The 15441-nt window shown below is 34.4% G+C and overlaps 1 protein-coding gene across 1 annotated transcript in view; it reads right to left on the bottom strand.

The window, feature by feature from the left end:
* Positions 1-14047, bottom strand: part of oxr1a (oxidation resistance 1a) — a 330273-nt gene extending 316226 nt beyond the window's left edge. Inside the window, 1 exon segment of the mRNA XM_030157978.1 lies at positions 13907-14047. The gene's annotated coding sequence lies outside the window, so the exon portion shown is untranslated.
* Positions 14048-15441: the final 1394 nt, after the last annotated feature.

Here is a 15441-nt window from a genome sequence, read left to right on the forward strand (position 1 = left end):
GGAAGAGCATTCGGAACTAGATTCTTCAATCTCCTGTGTTAAGCACAGCTCGGTCCAAGTTAGAGCTGCACAATGTATCGTTTGAGCATCGTCATCACAATGTACGTGCGTGCAATAGTCACATCGCAGGTCCTGCAATGTAGGAGGCAAATGAACTCACTGTGTTCTCATCTAATTTTAAGGGTACCTGACACACATTGTGCACAGCGATCCACCAATTAAAATCATTCTTAATCAGTTTGGAGTGAGTCGCCGGTAACAACATTGAAAAACTAGAAAAGCACTCAGATCGCAGACCCCCTCCCCTGCCCGATCACCACCAAAATGTAAACATTTCTTCCTTGTGCCAGTATCAACATTTCCTGAAAATTTCATCAAAATCCTTCCATAACTTTTTGAGTTATCTTGCTAACAGTCAGACAAACAAACAAACCCCCCGTGCCCGCCTTTCCCCGATCACCACCATAATTTAATCATTTGTTCCTTGTGCCATTATCAACATTTCCTGAAAATTTCATCCAAATCAGTCTATAACTTTTTGAGTTATCTTGCTAACAAACAAACAAAAACAAACTAACAGACAGACAAACAGACAAACTCAGATGAAAACATAATCTCCACCATTCCTTGGCGGAGGTAATGAGCAATGCACTAGAGAAAATCACCGTAAACGAAGACTCGGTACCAAAAAGGAAAACAATGTCAGTTATCCTGAACTATTTCGGCTACAAGAAGGACGATACTGAAACATGTGTTCTGTGTCGACAGTGTCTTGTACCTGTTGCCACAACGAGAGGTAACATGACTAATTAGTTTGACCATTTACATCGGCATCACACAGCTATTTTATCCTCCCAAGTATTTTTTCATATTGCAATATAAAAATTAAAAAAAATTTGCAATGTCAGTTTTTTCCAATATCGTGCAGCCCATGATATCAAGGTAATATCATGACTCATGAAAATATACACACCAGTTTTTTGGGGTTTTTTTTTTTTTTGTTTTTTAGGCCTTTTTATTATTTATTCAGAGGAAATAGCCAATAGTATTTGTCAACAGATAAAATAAATTGTGCAAAAAAAAACAGCTCTACCATCTTTCTAGTTGCATTTCTTGATTATAAGTCGCATTTCTTGATTATAATTTGAAATGCGTATAATTTGTTTGTTTTTTAGGCCTTTTTATTATTTACTCTGGGGAAATAGCCAATAGTATTTGTCAACAGATAAAATAAATTGTGCAAAAAAAAACAGCTCTACCATCTTTCTAGTCGCATTTCTTGATTATAATATGCAACATTTAGAATAAAAAAGACAAGCCAACCACTTACAATCTTGTCTTGAGGTCTAGGACTGGGACTAAATATCAAAACAGGAATATGTCTTATCACTGCCCTCTGCAACACATTATCAATAAACTGGTGCCAAATATTGATACTTTTATCATTATTATTTTTATACGCCCCTTTTTATTGGCATGTTATCTGTACATATTATAAACTTTCCGACATGCCGTTATTACCCCCCTGTCCAACCTGAATCGATGCGTCAAATACCACGCACTGAGGGTTAGATTTATGGTTATGTGAACTGGAGATCTTGGCGTAAATTGATATGCAATCAAATGGCGTTGAATCACACGAGGTCGAAAATGCGTAGGTATAGCACGCTAAATGCTGTAAGAACTGGCGTGACATACAACACCATTTATTGAGATCAGTCTGCTATGATACATAAAGATATATTCTAATGCTTCATTAAAACTGCAGGTAAAAGTGGCCTAAATCTGACATTTTTGCCCATATTTTTGCCCATATGCAACTCATATGTGCAATGATTCAATGACTGAATGAATGGCTGTGAGTGTTTGTTTTTATTTTTATATTTATTTATTTACTATTGTGACGTTTGTGTCTGTGTTGTTGTAGTTGTTTTTATTATGCACTGACTGGTGGACACTTTTTAATTTCATTGTACATGTTTCATGTTACAATGACAATAAAGACTATTCTATTCTATTCTATTCTAATATCTGATATTTTATAACAGTCTGAAAAGCACAAATTAGACCCAGGATACTTCATATGTGATCCTAAATAGCGTACATATCGGATTTTTTTGCAATGTGACTTCAGTCTGAACGGTCATGACGCATTTCATCCAACTTTTATGTCACTGAAATGCGATATATGTCAGAATCAAGTACTGGAAGAGGCAGGATACACAATTATTATTATTATTGTTGTTGTTGTTGTTGTTGTTGTTGTTGTTATTATTATTATTTGAACACCCACACTTTTTGCATTTAAGCAAAAAATTGTATGTAAATTGAGCTTTAGTGTTCGTCTGTATTCATCATCTTTCTACACATGTGGTCTGAAATATTCCATATCAGACGTGAGCCAAATAGAGTGCCTTTCCTCCTTTCCCCCCACCATCCAAGTCAGGTATATGTATGTTAATTCTCCTGTCAGTGTCCTTGACAAATGTATGATCAAAGATCTGGAGTTGGTCCTCGATCATCTTCAATGACATCTCACTGCTCCCAGTGGGCTAATGCTAACCGCTAATACTCAGTGCTGTGTGTATTATGGGTAAAATGCAGAGACTGAGCGTCCTAAAAGGGATTAATAAAGTTTGTGCATCTAAACCTTTAATTTTGCTTTTGTAAACACAGTTGAATTGTGTGTTGTCAGCATTTTTACTTCCTCCTTGAGCTCAATAAACTGCACTCAAAACTCAAGTTTTGCACTTTGGTGTCCTTCATCCAAATATGGATTAGATCCATCATTACAGTTCCAGAGATCTGTTATCATCTTTAACCCTTAAAGATATAGAATTATTTTTGTGGCAACTTCCAAATGGATTTTTCTCTACATTTCACTTTATTCAGTCATTTATCATTGTTATTATTATGCATTTTTCAGTAAAAATCAGGTATTTTTCTATATTTTACTGATCATATAGATGTTGATAAAAGCACAGAGTGAATTCTAAGGAAGCAAAAGCTGGAATAAAAAGTCAGTTTTTGAGGAAATATATCATTTACCAAACCCTGACCATGAAAAGATGAAAAACTGCATTCTATCTAAATTATTTGCATGGAATGATGGGATTAATGGATCAGCAGGTATTAATCTGTAGATGCATTTTGGTTCCATGTTGGAAATGTAATGTTTTCACTAGATCATATCATATCATATATCATATTTCATATCCTCTGGAGACCCAGCAATGCATTTTTGTCCACTATAGGGGACAAGAATTTCACAGCATTACTTAAAAAAAAACTAAACAAAAAAACTAAGCACATTCCATTGAAAAAAAAACATATCTGAAAAAATTGTTGCATTCTATTGTTTCTAATGATAAAAAAATTAATGCAAAAAAATATATATATAATAATAATAATAAAAACTTTTACTTTCCTGAGTCTAAGGAGGATATCATATCATATAAGGAATTATATTATGGAGGAACAAACATTATCAGCTAAGTGTAAAACATTCATTGTAATAAACATCTCAATAGAAAATGAGCTTTAGCTTAAATATCCGGTTTGTCACATTTGGACGCCACACACAGAGGAAACAGTCGGACCAGACCAGATGTTAATACTTCAGTGTTTGTCTGGATTCCTCTGTGTAGCTCAGATTCTCAGTTCTACCGGAGAGCTGTGTGTGCATTAATGAGGCTTCGAAGATGGAGGAGATACAGGAGCTGCACCACTTTAAAGCCTTTCACAGATAAATCTGGGAGATACTGATTCTGTCGTGGCCATCTACACTATATAGACAAAAGTATGTGGACGCCTTGAACTCAGGTGTTTCTTTTCTAACAGGAGTCTGGGATAGAAAACAATAACAGCAAATGTCAGAATATAGTTTTATATTGGGATAAATATCATTGTATTGGTTAGTTTGGTTTAAATTTGTGTCTTTTTAGATGTAAATGTAACAAAGGTGTGATACTGACGTACACTACATGGACAAAGGTATTGGGACATGTTGAATTTAGGCGTTTCTTTTCTATGACAATAGAAAAGAAACTATATATTGACAAATGTCATCACTTTATATTAGGATGAATATCATTGCATTGGCTAGTTTGGTTTAAATTGTTATCCTTGCTTCCCAAATGCATCAGAGATGGTTTTTCTGTAATTTCTGTCAACACTGATTTTTTTTTTTTTATCTCCATGACTATGATTTTAATCTCACTTAGGACATTTAAGAGCTGTAGCCATGACGTGTCCCAATATTTTTGTCCATATACTTAATAAACATCAACATTTCCTTAAATTGGAATAATATTCATTTTCTACCACAACTAACATCTATTTTCTTCACAACTCACTTAAGAAGAAAAATCTCCTATTAAACTTAAAAAAAAAAAAATTTGATGTTTATAAACTGTATGGACAAAAATATTGGGACACATCATGGCTACAGATGTCAGATGTCCTGTTCATGCTAAATTTGAAATATAAATATCAATATTTCCTTAAAGTTTAATGGGAGATTTTTCTTCCTCAGTGAGATGTGAAGAAAGTAGATGGTTAGTTGCGGCAGAAAATTGTTATTTACAGTCAGAGCATGAAAAATATTTTAGAAATTTAGAGGTAGAACGTTTAAAATCATAGTCATGGATTAAATAAATAAATAAATAAATAAATGTTGAGAGAAATTAAGTAAAAACATCTGAGGCATTTTGGAAGCAACGATAACCATTTAAATAAAACCAATGCAATGATATTTATCCCAACATAAAACTATATTCTGATATTTGTCATTATTGTTTTGTATCCCATATGTCCACATACTTTCGTCCATATAGTGTACATCAACATCACAACTTTGTTACATCTGCATCTAAAACAAAAAGTAAAAAGAGGTTGAAATACTGTAAACATAGAAAAGGAACATCTTTATTAGACACCAACTAATTGAATTTGCTTCTCTTTAGAATAACATGTATATAATCATTTGTGCTAAGTGAGTGGAGTTTAGTTTGATCAACGTGACTCTGGATGCGGTAATCAATTGGTAACAGCGAGCGCTCCCTGATGAGGCCAGGGTGAAGGTTTAATGAAAGCCAGCAGGACCATGCATAATTCCATCATGAAAGTCATCACTCAAAGTGTGTGCGAGCATGTGTGCGTCTGCCTCCGCCATCCGTTACCGTGCCGACGGGACTGACGCCGTTTCTTCATCAGATAAGGCTAAATATCAATTTGATGATGAGGTGTTATGACATCTGCCGTTTTTCCTGCATCAAAACACCAGTCTGTGTTTATTTATTAAAGCTGTTAAGACGACGTCAGTGTCGACAACATGTTTGGATTTAAGGCGGAAATATGAAATTTAGCTTTGTGAAAACATTCTTCGATTTGGACAATAAAACCATAACTGTATTTATCATAGAATGCACTTTTCTTTATCTTTGGGGTTAATTGTATTTACACTTACTGTATATCTCAATTTTTTTTTTTTTTTTTTTTTTTTAATTTCGCTCAAATTCATGACGTTAAACCAACATTTTATTTTTACAATAGTTTTGACTATTTTGTGCCTAGATTTATGAAATGTCCTGATGTTTATTAAGTGTTTGAGTTATGTTCTGACCTAAAGGATGAGTTTAAAACCACAATTAACCATCTTTTATGTCATTTGCATCTTGTCAACTCAAATCTCTGACTGTATTTGTTGTGTATTTGTTGTTGTTGTTTTTTTTTTTATTTATTTATGATGTGACTCAGTTTTCTGCTTCATAATATAGCACAGTATTTCAATACAACAGTGGAAAAAATGAAGAAACTAAAAATTAAAATCACAAAATTTGGGACTTCAGGGTGTTTTTGTCTCAGCATGTTTCTCAAAGTTATTTTCAGTACGTCATTTTTATCTTGCTTCATATTTTATATCATTTTCTTATTATTAATAGGGATTTTTTCCTCTACATTTGTCCCTCTCATCCACATGTATGAGAGATTTTTAAAAAACCCAAAGTGTATATTTTCTAAACTGTGGTTTGTGTGTATGTTTGTGAATGGAAAACATAGAGATTGTTATTCAAATGTGTCACACACCATTTTGTTCATGTCTATTAAGTCTTTGTGTCATGAAGCTGCACCTGAAACATCACATCCAGGTGTATAAGTCAGTGCCTGACCTGCAGTAGATCCAGACAAATCCATATAATGTAAAGAATACACTTCCACAGCCACAACCAACACTTAGTTTAAAGCAAGTTTACAACTGAACTTCACCTTCACGACAGATTAAAGTTTTGCTTTTGCTGCGTCCAGTATCATCCATGGTGTCCACAGGTTGGACAACAACTGTGGTTTAAGACTTTGGACCAGTGACGTATTTAGTAAAATGAAGGTTGTGTGGACAGGAGCTGTTTTTGTAGTGACTTTGAAGGGAAATTTTCTGTACATTTAACATTTCCTAAGTGATTTATTATTATTATTATTATTATTATTATTATTATTATTATTATTATTATTATTATTATTATTATTATTATATCATCATCATCATCATTATTATTATTAATAATAATAATAATAATAATAAAAAAATTGCATTCATAAAGCACTTTTCATTCAGCGGAATCTCAGAGTGCTACAGAGAGAAGACAGTCCAATAAAAAAATAAAATACTGTATCATAAATAAAAGACCTTTATCACCATCTAATATGAAACATCCCACCCCTCTGTATTTTGCATTTCTTTAAGCATAAACAATGTATTTTCTTGTATTCTATTCCCTGATTAAGTAGATGTTCATTAAAGCTCAGAGGAAATTCAAAGGTGATTATATCAAAACAGAAAACTGAAGAAAAAGTGACTTTTTCAGCTAAATTTATCATTAACTGAAGATAAAAATAAGTGTCTTCAATCATCACTGATCCAACTCCATGGGTTTTATTGGTGAATCAATGTTGTAGAAGATGGCAGTGTTTCCATGGTAACTACGGAGCCTCTGAACATCCAAATAGGTCATATCTGAAGACTATGAAAAGATGACAAACTAGCAGAATGTTTTTAAAGTAGACTTCTGTTTTTAGTTTGTTACTTTTACTTTTTGGTATTTCTGATATGTTCATTGTATGTTTCAAATGTTTTGCTTTGTCTCGGTTATATTGTAAATGAGGTTGCATCCTCAAAATATCTCCGAGTTTAAATAAAGATTATGATGATCCATCCATCCATCCAGATAGATCTTGGATTTTATTTGTTTTTAAAGCCCTCACTGGTCTTTTACAAATTTATATTAATTTTTTAGTATCTTTTAATAATTGTTTTATCATTAGTACAATTTAAATCCTTAATCACTTCCTATTTTACCTCCAGCTGCTCCTGTTCTTAAGTTGATGTCTTTGTTTTTAGTTCATCTTTATCAGTTTTACTTTTTGGTACGTCTGATATGACATTGTACGTTTCAAATCCATAATTCCATCTTATTTTACCTCCAGCTGCTCCTGTTTTTAAATAGACTTCTCTTTTTTTAATTCATCTTTGTTACTTTTACTTTTTGGTATCTCTGATATGTCTATTGTATGTTTCAAATGTTTTGTCTCAGTTATATTGTAAACAAGGCTGTGTCCTCAAAATATCTCCAAGTTTAAATAAAGATTATGATGATGATGATGATCCATCCATCCATGAATCTGGCATTATAGACATTGGATTTTATTTGTTTTTATGTTCATTGCATGTTTCAAATGTTTTGTTTTGTCTCAGTTATATTGTAAATGAGGTTGCGTCCTCAATATATCTGAGTTTAAAAAAAGGTTTTGATGATCCATCCATGCATCCATCCTTCCATCCATCCGGTATGATAGACACTGGATTTTATTTGTTTTTGTTCATTGTATGTTTCACATGTTTTCTTTTGTCTCAGTTATATTGTAAATGAGGTGGCGTCCTCAAAATATCTCTGAGTTTAAATAAAGATTATGATGATGATCCATCCATCCATCCATCATGATAGACATTGGATTTTATTTGTTTTTATGTTCATTTTATGTTTCAAATGTTTTGTTTTGTCTCAGTTATATTGTAAATGAGGTTGCGTCCTCAATATATCTCCGAGTTTAAATAAAGGTTTTGATGATCCATCCATCCATCCATCCATCCATCCAGTGTGATAGACATTGGATTTTATTTGTTTTTATGTTCATTTTATGTTTCAAATGTTTTGTTTTGTCTCAGTTATATTGTAAATGAGGTTGCGTGCTCAATATATCTCCGAGTTTAAATAAAGGTTTTGATGATCCATCCATCCATCCATCCATCCATCCAGTGTGATAGACATTGGATTTTATTTGTTTTTATGTTCATCGTATGTTTCAAATGTTTTGTTTTGTCTCAGTTATATTGTAAATGAGGTTGCGTCCTCAATATATCTCTGAGTTTAAATAAAGGTTTTGATGATCCATCCATCCATCCATCCATCCATCCATCCATCCATGCTGACCTGCTCTGGACTGTTACCTTTCATTAGAACGTATAATAAAGGATTAAGGAGCCTAGACATTATACAGGCTGCCGTTGTTACCCTGGGGGCAGCTCATTCTGCACCTTATGGGGCTGGAACGTATTGCATTATGCAATGGAGTAATAGGCTTAGCCGCATGCTGCTCAGTGGGGGGAGTTTTGGGAAGACTCTGATGACTCACTTCATTAAGTCTCATCCACTCACTCTTTTCCTTAAAGCTAGTTGCTGAGGAGAGAACTTTCCACACCCCCACATCAGCACTGACCTCAAATGGCATCTACTGTGGTTGAGAAGGTAAACAGCCATCACATCCTGGCAACACTTCACCTCAGAACACACTACTGTACTGTTCATCTCCTCTCCTTATCCATCTGGTGTTACTATTTTTATCTATATTTTGTCAGTGTTTTTTTGTTTTTTTTTACAGTATGTATTTATTTATTTGACAGGGACAATGCATTCAAACATTTACAAGTTTGCGGCTGATATGATGCATATAGTGCTAATTCTCAGCTCCAGTCCCCAGTTGGCCTCTTCCACAACATTGCAGTACAATATACAGGGTGGGGAAGCAAAATTTACAATATTTTGAGGCAGGGATTGAAAGACAGTGTATGACCAATTAGTTTATTGAAAGTCATGAGAATTTATTTGCCACAAGAAAATTTACATCATAGAAAATGTTTTTATTCTATGTGTCCTCCTTCTTTCTCAATAACTGCCTTCACACGCTTCCTGAAACTTGCGCAAGTGTTCCTCAAATATTCGGGTGACAACTTCTCCCATTCTTCTTTAATAGTATCTTCCAGACTTTCTCGTAATAGTTTTGCTCATAGTCATTCTCTTCTTTCCATTATAAACAGTCTTTATGGACACCCCAACTATTTTTGAAATCTCCTTTGGTGTGACGAGTGCATTCAGCAAATCACACACTCTTTGACGTTTGCTTTCCTGATTACTCATGTGGGCAAAAGTTTCTGAAAAGGTATGGATAATAGTGTTAGGTATGATTATGACATCAATATATGTTTGGTTTCAAAACAATTGATGTAACGCCTGCTGAGAAAAAACAACTAAATGTTCATTGTAAATTTTGCTTCCCCACCCTGTATAAAAAAAAAAAAACATCATTAAAAGCAATCATACCATGCATGAAAATATAATATATATAAAATATACATCATTTAAAGCGGTTATTCCATACAATTCGATAATCCAGTGTTGCATTTATATATGAGGCATTCATTCACTTCCTCACTCTCCCCCACAATATTTACAGATGAGAACAGTTGTGTTTTGTCTTTAACCAGGTTTTGGTTCTGGTGGTGAACATGTTAAACTCAGCACCAACTACAACCTGATGTGAACAAGTAAGAGTGGATTTTTCTAACTGACATAACTGATTTAATGAGGCATTCGCAGTTTCACTGTACCCATGTTTTTGTACTGTTTTAACTCCGCTCTTTAACTTTATTTTAATAGTAAAGGCCCAAACAGGGACAGGAATTGCAAATTAGCCTTGAAGAGAAACTCCAATGTAGTGATGTGATGTTCATGAACGAATCGAATCTTTTGAACGGCTCTTTGAAAAGGACGATGGGAACCAAGTCTTTGTAAAGAGCCATTCATTTTTATTTATTTTTTTTTAAAGAGGGAGTGTCCGATTGCCTGTCAATTTAGCGTCACTGGGGAGGCATTGAGCAGGAGGAGAATGTTCGAGCAAAAAAAAAGTCTCATGGCAAGAAGTTAGCAAAAAACAACAGTTTGAAGCGTGAGGTGAGCATACTGGAGGAGGCGGAGCTGGAAGACTGGTCGAAACCTGAGAAAAGTTTGAGTGAGTGAGTGACCACCTGTGAGTAATGAGCCAAAGAAAAAGGAGGAGTATTTGGATGCACTTTTCAGAAAGAAAAGATGGGCATGCAACTTGCAATATTTACAAAAAAATATATATCTCTCTGTTCTGAGAATTGCAGACTAGTCCACATAATGTACTGTGATGTTTTTGGTCAAATTCCAGCATTTGCCTAATGTCACCTCTCATGTCATGGATTTAGCCCACACATTTGAACTAACTATTCTTTTTTAAGGTAAGATAATATTTACTGCAGCGCCAATTAAACACCTTTAAAATGTAATGTCAATCATCTCATGTAGCCTATTTAAAATAGTCATTAAAACATTTGTGTTTCAAAATAATGCAAAAAACATAAAAGAGCCAGTCTTTTGAACAACTCTTTTCAGTGAACGGCTCCTGATTGAACGGTTCCCTTCAAAGAGCCAAAAGTCCCATCACTACTCCAATGCATGACATGTTTTGTATTTTATATGGAATAACATCTATTGTGTTTTTCCCTGTGAAACAAAGTGTCTCAATAAGTGTTGCATCTTAGTGATTATTAGTATTTTTAGCCAACTTTGTTGCTCTAAATACTATTTGGATGCACTTTTCAAAAAAAAAAAAGATGGGCATGCAACTTGCAATATTTGCAAAAAATATATATCTTGGTGTTCTGAGAATTGCAGACTAGTCCACATAATGTACCGTGATGTTTTTGGTCAAATTCCAGCATTTGCCTAATGTCACGGATTTAGCCCACACATTTGAACTAACCACAGGGTGTCCCATAAGTCTCCATACATAGGAAAAGTAAACGTTTCTTGACATAAACCATTTTTATTTATATAATATGCTCTATATGACTGCCATTTTGTCGGGAACACATTTCAATGCGTGTCTGCTGAAGAACTATAAAGAAGAAATATAAAGAAATACATGTTAGAACCATATATGTATGGAATGTATTATGTCTCCTAGGGCTGTGCAATTAATCGAAATTCAATTACGATTTCGATTATTACACGCAACGATTACAAAAATTATGTAATTGAGAAAAAACGATTATTAATTTTGAGTTGTTTTAATTCACGCGCATGCAAGCTCCCATGAGCTGCTCTGCCCCGCCCCCCTCTAAGCTACTGCTGCCAGCTAACCGGCAGGTCCACCCCAAGAGGACAGTTGTACCTAGCGGTCTGGAAACATGGCAGGAGAATCACAGCAGAAGTGCTTGATAAACAAAAAAGGCAAGTCCAATTCAATTGTATGGAATCACTTTGGGTTTGATGAAGAAGACGAAGAGCAAAAACACATCACGTGCAAAAAGTGTTTCGTAGTTGTGTCCGCACCGACCGCTGACACAACAAACCTTTGTAACCATCTGAAGTTTAACCACCGCAACCTTTATCATAATCTTATGAAAAACTAAAACGCATAAAAACAACTTTGTCCGCAATGCAATCTTCAGTCTCCGAATCTCTTTACACTGTAACTCCCGTATTAACCTAACCCTAACCCGTATAACCCTAAAGTGCGTATTCTACAGGGTGTCCCATAAGTCTCCATACATAGGAAAAATAAACGTTTCTTGACATAAACCATTTTTATTTATATAATATGCACTATATGACTGCCATTTTGTCGGGAACACATTTCAATGCGTGTCCTCCACTGCTGAAGAACTATAAAGAAGAAATATAAAGAAATACATGTTAGAACCATATGTATTATGTCTCCTATGTATGGAGACTTATGGGACACCCTGTAGATGGCTGATGTATACAGAAGGCCTGAACTGAAACCTCACAGCACGCCACTGAATTTACTATGTTTCATACTACATTGAACATACTTGAATTTATAATTTGCACTTTACGTGAGTTTTTTTTTTTTTTTTATTGCTACAGTTCTATGGGAAGTCTATAGCAGTTTAATTCCAGTGCACTATTTGTTTACAAAAGGAAACATACTTGAATTTACAGTACACTTATTTGCATTCAAAGATTTTTTTGTTTCGTACAAAAGTGAAAATACTTTGTTTTAGTGGTTAAAAGCTTTATTTGTGTTTAAAGAGTATATTTTACATTGTTTTGCAACAAAAAATTAAACAACTTTAAGGTTAACAAATAATCGTTTTTAATAATCGTGATTTCAATTATTGCTAAAATAATTGTGATTATTTTTTTTTTCTATAATCGAGCAGCCCTAATGTCTCCTATGTATGGAGACTTATGGGACACCCTGTATTCTTTTTTAAGGTAAGATAATATTTACTGCCACGCCAATTAAACACCTTTAAAATGTAATATTAATCATCTCATGTAGCCTATTTAAAATAGTCATTAAAACATTTGTGTTTCAAAATAAGGCAAAAAAACATAAAAGAGCCAGTCTTTTGAACGACTCTTTTCAGTGAACGGCTCCTGATTGAACGGTTCCCTTCAAAGAGCCAAAAGTCCCATCACTACTCCAATGCATGACATGTTTTGTATTTTATATGGAATAACATCTATTGTGTTTGTCCCTGTGAAACAAAGTGTCTCAATAAGTGTTGCATCTTAGTGATTATTAGTATTTTTAGCCAACTTTGTTGCTCTAAATACTATTTGGATGCACTTTTCAGAAAAAAAAAGATGGGCATGCAACTTGCAATATTTGCAAAAAATATATATCTTTGTGTTCTGAGAATTGCAGACTAGTCCACATAATGTACCGTGATGTTTTTGGTCAAATTCCATCATTTGCCTAATGTCACCTCTCATGTCATGGATTTAGCCCACACATTTGAACTAATTATTCTTTTTTACAGTAAGATAATATTTACTGCCGCGCCAATTAAACACCTTTAAAATGTAATGTCAATCATCTCATGTAGCCTATTTAAAATAGTCATTAAAACATTTGTGTTTCAAAATAATGCAAAAAAACATAAAAGAGCCAGTCTTTTGAACGGCTCTTTGCAGTGAACGGCTCCCTTCAAAGAGCCAAAAGTCCCATCACTACTCCAATACATGACATGTTTTGTATTTTATATGGAATAACATCTATTGTGTTTGTCCCTGTGAAACAAAGTGTCTCAATAAGTGTTGCATCTTAGTGATTATTAGTATTTTTAGCCGACTTTGTTGCTCTAAATACTATTTTTGCTCACCTGCAGGGACTTCCAGCCTACTTTTGCTGGGATATGTAATTGTATTCTACACGTAGGAAACGCTGACGCACAACTTACGCACCAGCTACATTAAATATTCTATAAATATTATAAGACAGACTATAACCCTCTACTTTTATATCAGTACAGCAGCAGCCTTTACACCAAAATAATCCCCAGTGGTGCTTTAAGGAAGCTTTACTGCGCCTCTTTTCCCCTTTATTCCACCTGCTCCGCACGGACGCGGCGGCATCCCATGAGCCGGAGTTCCAAAATAAGGCGCACTCCTGAATGGAAACACAACACTTGACGAACATTAAAGCTTAATAAGGAAACCACTTCTCCGCCGGTGTCACAGTATGAGCCGGGGAATCGTTTCGGAAACGACAAAACACGTCGGTGGAAGGTACTTACTTTCACAGGGACATCATGCGATGAGCCGACGGTGACGAACGCAAAACGCACCAGGACGCACGATTAGTAGTGGAAGTGTTTGTTCATCAGCCGTGAAGCGAATGTACACACAGGCAGACATGCGGAGTCATTTGACCTTCTCCCAATAGAAACTACCATCCGTGAGACGTAGGATAGGGGAGGAGCGGACGATACCAAGCACAAGCCCCGGCCAGGCGAGGGAGGGAGGAGGGGGATGAGGAGGAGGATGGAGGATGGTTGGGGGGGCCTGTCATCCCTCATCCTGGGATGTGCTGCAGGGATGGGAATGACAAAGTAGTTGCAGTACAGGAAGAAAGACTGAGTGAAATACTGAAGACTAGAGACTGAGTTGATTTTTCTTTTTTCAGTTTGTTTGTTTGTTTGTTTGTTTGTTTGTTAACACTTTAACCCAGGGATGTCAAACTCATTTTAGTTCAGGGGCCACATTCAGCTAAATTTGATCTGCAGTGGGCTGAACCACTAAAATAATAACATAATAACTTATAAATAATGACAACTCCAAATTTTGGTCTTTGTTTTATTGTAAAAAAACAAAAACAAAAAAAAAACATTAAATTATGGAAATACTTACTGTACACTGTACCGGCCATGTGTGCTTAGACTTGCATGGCTTAATCTTTGAGACAAGCATATGCTACTGCAGGATCAACCAGGTAGCCCCATAGCCCCATAAACTATCCCAAAAAAAAAAAAAAAAAAAAAAACCTGAAAAAACTGAAATTTAAATTAAAAAACGTAAGAAAATTTAGTGCAAATTTAACAATATTATTCCTCCACTTCTCATTTGTCCATGTGCATTATGGATCAGATCTACAAAGATACTAAACACTGAGGAACAGGCAGAAAAGAGTTGAAATTGTGCTTAATTTTCTTTAGACATTTCAGGTTGTTCATATTTGTTCAGGTTATTCACATTTAATTGTTTCAGGATAGTTTGGAAATGTCAATATCTTCACAATTCAATGTTATTTTTTGCACTAAAACAAAGAAAAAGAAATTTAAATTGTTAATTCTAGATTTTTTTTTGGCTTAATTCAAGACTTTTTTTTATTTAATTGAAGATTTTTTTTGGGTTTAATTGAAGATTATTTTTACTTAATCGAAGTTTTTTTTTTTTTTTGCTTAATTGAAGATTTTTTTTTTACTTAAGATTTTTTTTTTTTTTTGCTTAATTCAAGATTTTTTCCCTAATTCAAGCTCTTTTTTTTTTTTTTTTTTTTTTTTTTGCTTAATTCAATTCAAGACCGTGGAAGTTTTGCACTTTGCAAAAACATCCCAGGGGCCAAAATGAATAAGGCATATTAGAATAATTGGTAATTTTATTCTCAAAATCAAACTGCAACTCACATAAAAATGTTACTTAGAAAGTCCAGCAACCACTGTTACTTTATTGAAATTATAAAAATGTTCCTGTGTTCTTTGACAACTTGGAGCTGAAGTACTGTTTGTGATCTTCATTTTTTGTTCGGCTACAGTTAATGTCTTGAATAAGC

The sequence above is a fragment of the Sphaeramia orbicularis genome, chromosome 16 (assembly GCF_902148855.1).
Source record: "Sphaeramia orbicularis chromosome 16, fSphaOr1.1, whole genome shotgun sequence".
Taxonomy (NCBI): Eukaryota; Metazoa; Chordata; class Actinopteri; order Kurtiformes; family Apogonidae; genus Sphaeramia; species Sphaeramia orbicularis.